Genomic DNA, 6000 nt, shown 5'->3' with positions numbered 1-6000 from the left:
CCTTCCTTCCAGCAATCCCACCCCTCTTAGTTCATGTCCATGGGTGGTGCATATAAGTTCTTTGGCTTCACCCTTTCCTATATTATTCTTAACTTCCCCCTGTCTATTTTGTACCTACCAATTATGCTTCTTAATCCCTGCACCATTTCCCCATTTCTCCCCCTTCCCTCTCCCAGCTGATAGCCCTCCAAATGATTCCAATACCTATGATTCTTTTCCTGTTCTGGTTTGCTTAGTTGGATTTTGTTTTTATTTTTTAGATTCAGTTGTTGATAGTTGTGAGTTTGTTGTCATTTTAGTGTATAATTTTGATCGTATTTTTCTTAAGTAAGTCCCTTTGACATGTCATATAATAATAGCTTGGTGATGAGTAACTCCTTTAGCTTTCCCTTGTCTGGGAAGCACGTTATCTGCCCTTCCATTCTAAATGATAGCTTTCCTGGATAGAGTAATCTTGGTAGTAAGTCCTTGCTTTTCATCACCTTGAATAGTTCTTGCCAGTCCCTTCTTGCCTGCAAAGTTTCTTTTGAGAAATCAGCTGACAGTCTTATAGGCACCCCTTTGTAGGTAACTGCTTTTCTCTTGCTGCTTTTAAGATTCTCTCTTTATCTTTCACCTTTGACATTTTAATTATGATGTGTCTTGGTGTGGACCTTTTTTGGGTCTAGCTTGTTTGGGACTCTCTGTGCTTCCTGGACTTGTATGTCTATTTCCTTCACCAAATTTGGGGAGTTTTCCTTCATTATTTTTTCACATAAGCTTTCAATTTCTTGCTCTTCCTCTTTTCCCTCCGGCACCCCTATGGTTCGGATGTTGTCATGTTTAAAGTTGTCCCAGAGGTTCCTAAGCCTCTCCTCATTTTTTTTCAATTCCGGTTTCCTCATTCTGTACCGTTGACTGTTTATTTCTTCCTTATGTTCCAAATCATTGATTCGAACCTGGTTTTCTTTCCTTCACCATTGGTTTTGTGTGGATTTTCCTTCATTTCAGTTAGCATAGCCTTCATTTCTTCCCTTATGAGTTTGCTGTACTCAAGCATATCTTTCAAGCCTGTTAGCATCTTTACCACCAGTGTTTTGAATTCTGCATCTGTTAGTTGGCTATCTTCTTGTCTTTTAGGTTATCTCCTCATCGCTTAGTTCTCCCACTGGAACCTTGATCTGTTCCCCCTTTGGGGCAATACTTCTGTGTCTCCTCATCTTGGCAGGCTCCTGTGTTTGTTCCCCTTTGTGTCTTAGGTAGAGCTGTTGCTCTCGTTACATTTTAAGGGGCAGAGCCTTAGGTATTTATCATTATAGGCTGACCCATTTCACCATGTTGTGGCACTTTATGTGGGGGAGGGGTCTGAGAGGGAACAATGCCGCTTGCTCAGCACTCGCCCCTTTTCCAGGCACTTCTCCCATTTCCGTATAGGACTGGCTCCTCTCTAGCTGTTGCTCTGGCTGTCATTCCCAGAGTGGGGTGGTCTGTGGATGTTCTAGGACTGTGAGGGCCCTTTAAACAAGCACTCTCTGCTGAGAGACTAGCAGTTTCTGTCTCTGCCTCAACCCCTACTGTTTTGCACTGTCAGAAGCAATGAGGCTTTATTTTCCCTGGCACTGGGACCATGAGCTGCACGGTCTGGTCTAGTGCTGGGATTGCTCCCCAGGTGTCCCTCCCAACTTTTTAAAAGGTATGACTGCACTTTCTGCAAGCCTGCCGCTGCCACTGCCACTGCTGTCACCACACTGGGTCTTCTCCAGCCTGACTCCGCCCCTCCTACCTGTCTGAATGAGTATTTCATCTTTATATCTTTGTTTGTTGCAATTCCATGCAACTCAATTTTCTGGAACTTCTGGTTGTCTCTAGTTTTGAGGTAGTTGTATTCCTTCTTAGTTGTGGAGGGAAACACAGTGTGTTTGTCTAGGCCTTCATCTTGGCTGGAAGTAGCCTCCCATTTTCATCTCCTGGCCTCATCTTGCCTTATCTGTGGTACAAACTGGTATTCACCCATTCATGCTGCAGAGGAGAGGAGGAGCAAGGCCAGGAGCTAGAGCAAAGCCATGGGGTGGCATACAAGCAGGGCTAAGACCCCAGCAGCTACCATAAATACTACCAGGAATTTAGCCAGTCTGGAGCTATACTGTCTTATGGTGAATATTCCTGCCTCTTTGTGTCTTGTCTCCTCTTTGCCCCCTCACCCTCCCCATCCCAGCCACCTGCTAATACAACTTCTCATCGTCATCCTCTTGGTTAATGTCACTGTCGTGCCCATTCTTGTCTTCCTTGGAGACGTAGACCTGGAAACCCAGCACAGACAGAAAGAGGAGGCCAGGGCCTGCGCTGACTGCTGACAGTTGACAGTGAAGGCAGCTGCAGCCCCATGGGTAGCTGGGTCAGTCAGGGGTATGACCAAAGCCTGAAGCTGAGGCAGCTGGTGGGCTTGGAACTGCTGTCAGGCTTGGGACTGCTGTCAAGTGATGGAGTTCAGCTCTGGAGCCATGACCTGCTAAGCTCTTGATGGCTCCCAATACTTGCCACTTGTGCTCTTTGGAAAGGTAGGGGAGCACTTGGGCGTAGGTTCCATTCAGCCTCTTCACAATTCCAGCCTCCTTGTGCATCTCAATATTCAAGCCATAGGATATCTATAATATATCACATAATGGTGCAGCATCTCTGACTTCTCAATGGCCAGTTTTTCACATTCGAGCTTCAGGCTGCGGTATTGAGCCTGAAGCAGCAAAAACTTATTTTTGATGTGGTCGCAGGAACAGGAGTTGGAGGTGGTGAATTTCAGTTGTTGTGGTAAGTGTGAGAGCCAGTGTGAGGAACCTGAATGCCTGCTCTGTGGAAATATTGTGTCAGTCCCTCCAGGGGGCTATGGCTGCACCCAAGCTGTGCACTCAGGTTCTGGCACTGGGCACCCAGAGCTGTGCCTTTGTTCAGGTTCCAATGTGCAGCTCTCGGGGCCATGGCCGGAGCAGTTGCTGCTGTGTTCGATGCCAGCCTTCACTGTTTCCTGCACCCTCCCCAATGCTTTTAATGTTCAGGGTGCAGTGCAGTGAATGGTGGCCCCCAAAGATGTGTCCACCTGGAACCTGTGAATGGGACCTTATTTTGAAAATGGGTCTTGAAAGGTGGCATCCACGTAAGTAGCAGTGTTGTCTGCTTGCTCGTATCACAGAAGGACTTGAAGTACAAACATGGAGTGAAGTGAGTGAGCGCAGCTTTCAGATAGGGTGAACAGGGATGGGAGAGTGGGAGCACAGTGGGAGAGGGCAGAAAACATGACCTGCACTCTCCAAGCGCAGTCGTTGGGCTTTCCAGCCCAGCATCTCTGCAGCACCTAAAGGGGCAGCTGCTGACTGGCTTATTAGCTGGGAACTGCTTGGAAACCGCGCCCCCAATGTAGGCGCCCTGACCAGCAAAGACCCAGAGAAAGTCAGCAAGAAGGTTTGGTGAAACAGCCAGAGGCATGGGAAGACAGAGAACAGCTCTAACTATGAGAAACTGAGTGAATTGAGTCTTGGTGGGGACTACCTGGGCTGGCAACCATGCGCCCTCAGGTGTGCACACCAGGGCTCTACCAAACAAAACCGCAGAACTGAACCGCAGAGAAGTGCCTACACGGGGAAAGCTGAGGTGGAACCCCAGACCTGGTGGGGACCCCAGGCAGGCAACTCTGTGCACATGTGCGTGCACCAAGACTCTGCCAAGCAGGGATGTGGGACAGTGCTGTGGTTTGGAGGCAACACAGAGACATTTTTGGAGGAGGAGCAGAGACAGGACCTGAGGCTGGGCAGGGACTATGGGCATGCACACTTGCTCACCAGCAGAGTAGCATTGCTAGACAAGTGCGAGGAGTGCTGGAGGATGCTGCAGAACCAGTGTGTGTGTGTGTTGGGGGGGAGCAAATCAGTGCGGCTCACAGCAGAGACCTGCAACAGAGCCATGAGTGAGAGAATAGCAGCCCCAGAATCCAGCTAGGTTTCCTCACAGACAACCAGCCAGAAAGGAAGATATGAAACCCATGGAATTTTGACCAGGGGCGGATCCAGAAAAAGAAGACAGTGCCCAGAGGCTGTACTGGGGAAAAGCTCTTTCTTTAATCTCTTTCCTACCTTCCCTCCCTCTTGTTTTCCTTCTTTAATTTTTTGGTTTGTTTGTTTTGTTTATCCTCTCTCTCGCTATAAATATATAATGTATAATGGCTGTATAAACCTAATACTATATGCTTCCACTTTCTCACTTCATTCTGCCTTCTTCCCTCCCTTTTTCAGCATACACTGTAAATATTTCTTACAGCCTCTCATTGCCTTGTCCCTACTTGCTGCTATTATTACTCTACCACCTTCCCTCTCAAAAAGCATCTTTCTTTCAGTTAGCCAACTCTTATCTACTTTTTCCTTTAGTATAATAGTCTCAATCTCTTTACATCTATATTAATACTGGCTCATTTGCTGCTGATAGTGTGATTGTGGGTGGGGGATATTTTGAGGGTGTGGGTTTCTTGCCTGGATTGTGTATTTATGTTTTAACAGCATCTCTACAAAAGAATTTGAGATGTGGTGGGCAGAGTGACTCTCAATCAACCAGCCAGAGGGAAGATCCAGCCAAAGAAAAACAAAACAACAACCAAAACTGAAATTCAACCAGACAGCTTAAACAAATAGCATAAAGGAGATCAAAGAGACTGCACCACTGAATCCCCCAGGTCTCCTATTACAGAAGGTTACACCACAAAGGTGGTAAATCAAAGGAGACAAATATAAGAAACAAAAACAAACAACAAGAGGCATCTGAAATGGGGAGACAAAGAAACAACCTCCCAACGAAAGGAAAAGAGGAAATCCCCAGAAAGAGTGCTAGATGAAACAGAGGCAAGAAAACTATCAGACATGGAATTCAAAAGAATGGTTATAAGGAAGGGAGAGAGACTCTGGGTCCCTCAGAGTGGATGAAGAAACTACTCAGGCACTCACCATCTGAGGAAGAAAGGGAGGGGGTTTTCTTTCAGGAAAATCGCCCCAATTTCTTTATTAGCCAGGGTTTTTGTCTACTTTCTACATGGGAAATGCATAAGGAAAAACATGCAGCCCCTCACCAAATGGTTGGGAGTAATAACAAAGGGAAATGCAGATAAATACAGGGTTGAGGCGCCCAGGTATTTTACACAAGTTCGAAACATTTACTCTTGCTCAGTCGTTCTGTTTTTTCACGTCCTACTGAAAAGAATTTGGGGCTGTTTAGAGAAAAATAGAGTAGGTTCCCTTTTCCGTAAAAGCCACTTTGTATTTCTATTCTATTTTTAAAATCTCCCAGAGGGTGGGATTCAGAGCAAGCCTGGAAGACAACCTGCCGGCTAAGGGGCCAGCGGGAGGTGGCTCCGCACAGCTGTCAAAGTCTTTTAAACCAAGCCTGTGTGTTTCCCACATCTCCCCGTGCCTGACTGTCCCCCACATCTCCCTCTCTTTATTAAGTACCTGAGATATTGAGGTAAGGCCAATGAAACCTGCTACTTGTTTTTCATGTACTTTGTCATGAGCAAACAATTTGCAAAGGCATCTCAACACACAGAGTATAACAATAACTAGAATGCATCCAACAGCTCCCATTACCCAAAGTTTTAAATTTAGTTCATTAAACCAGTTTTTAGGGCTGAGTCATTGTAAGTTTTCTTGCAAAGCTTGAAAAATCTTTTGTTCAGTCAGTTTTTTAATATCCTGAAGTTGCTGCTGGAGCTCAAACTGTAACTGGTTTACCTGGCCTTTAAAGTTAGTGGAAAAGACCCCTTTCAGATGACGCTGGACCTCATCCCATGAATGCTGGCTAGAGTTCCATTTTAAAGGGGTGACACAGAGTCTGGAAAACTCTGGATCACAGATGAGCCATTGGCGGGTGACTAGGGCATCCTGCCAGTCCCCAAACCATATCATTGCAGACTCCACGGCTGAAAGCTGGGCAAGGATTTCCTCATCAATCTGTTTGTTGGAGCATTTCCTGTGTGGAGTTAGTAAGGAG

General features: G+C 46.3%; 1 pseudogene; it reads right to left on the bottom strand.

Annotated features, from left to right (window-relative positions):
• Nucleotides 1-2201: 2201 nt before the first annotated feature.
• The window catches only part of LOC149991181 (TLE family member 5 pseudogene), a 100035-nt pseudogene continuing 96236 nt past the window's right edge, over nt 2202-6000 (bottom strand).

The sequence above is a fragment of the Furipterus horrens genome, unplaced genomic scaffold (assembly GCF_987537825.1).
Source record: "Furipterus horrens unplaced genomic scaffold, mFurHor1.1.pri manual_scaffold_17, whole genome shotgun sequence".
NCBI classification, from domain to species: domain Eukaryota; kingdom Metazoa; phylum Chordata; class Mammalia; order Chiroptera; family Furipteridae; genus Furipterus; species Furipterus horrens.
The sequence above is the reverse complement of the archived record's forward strand: the minus strand, read 5'-3'. Positions and strand labels throughout refer to the sequence as shown.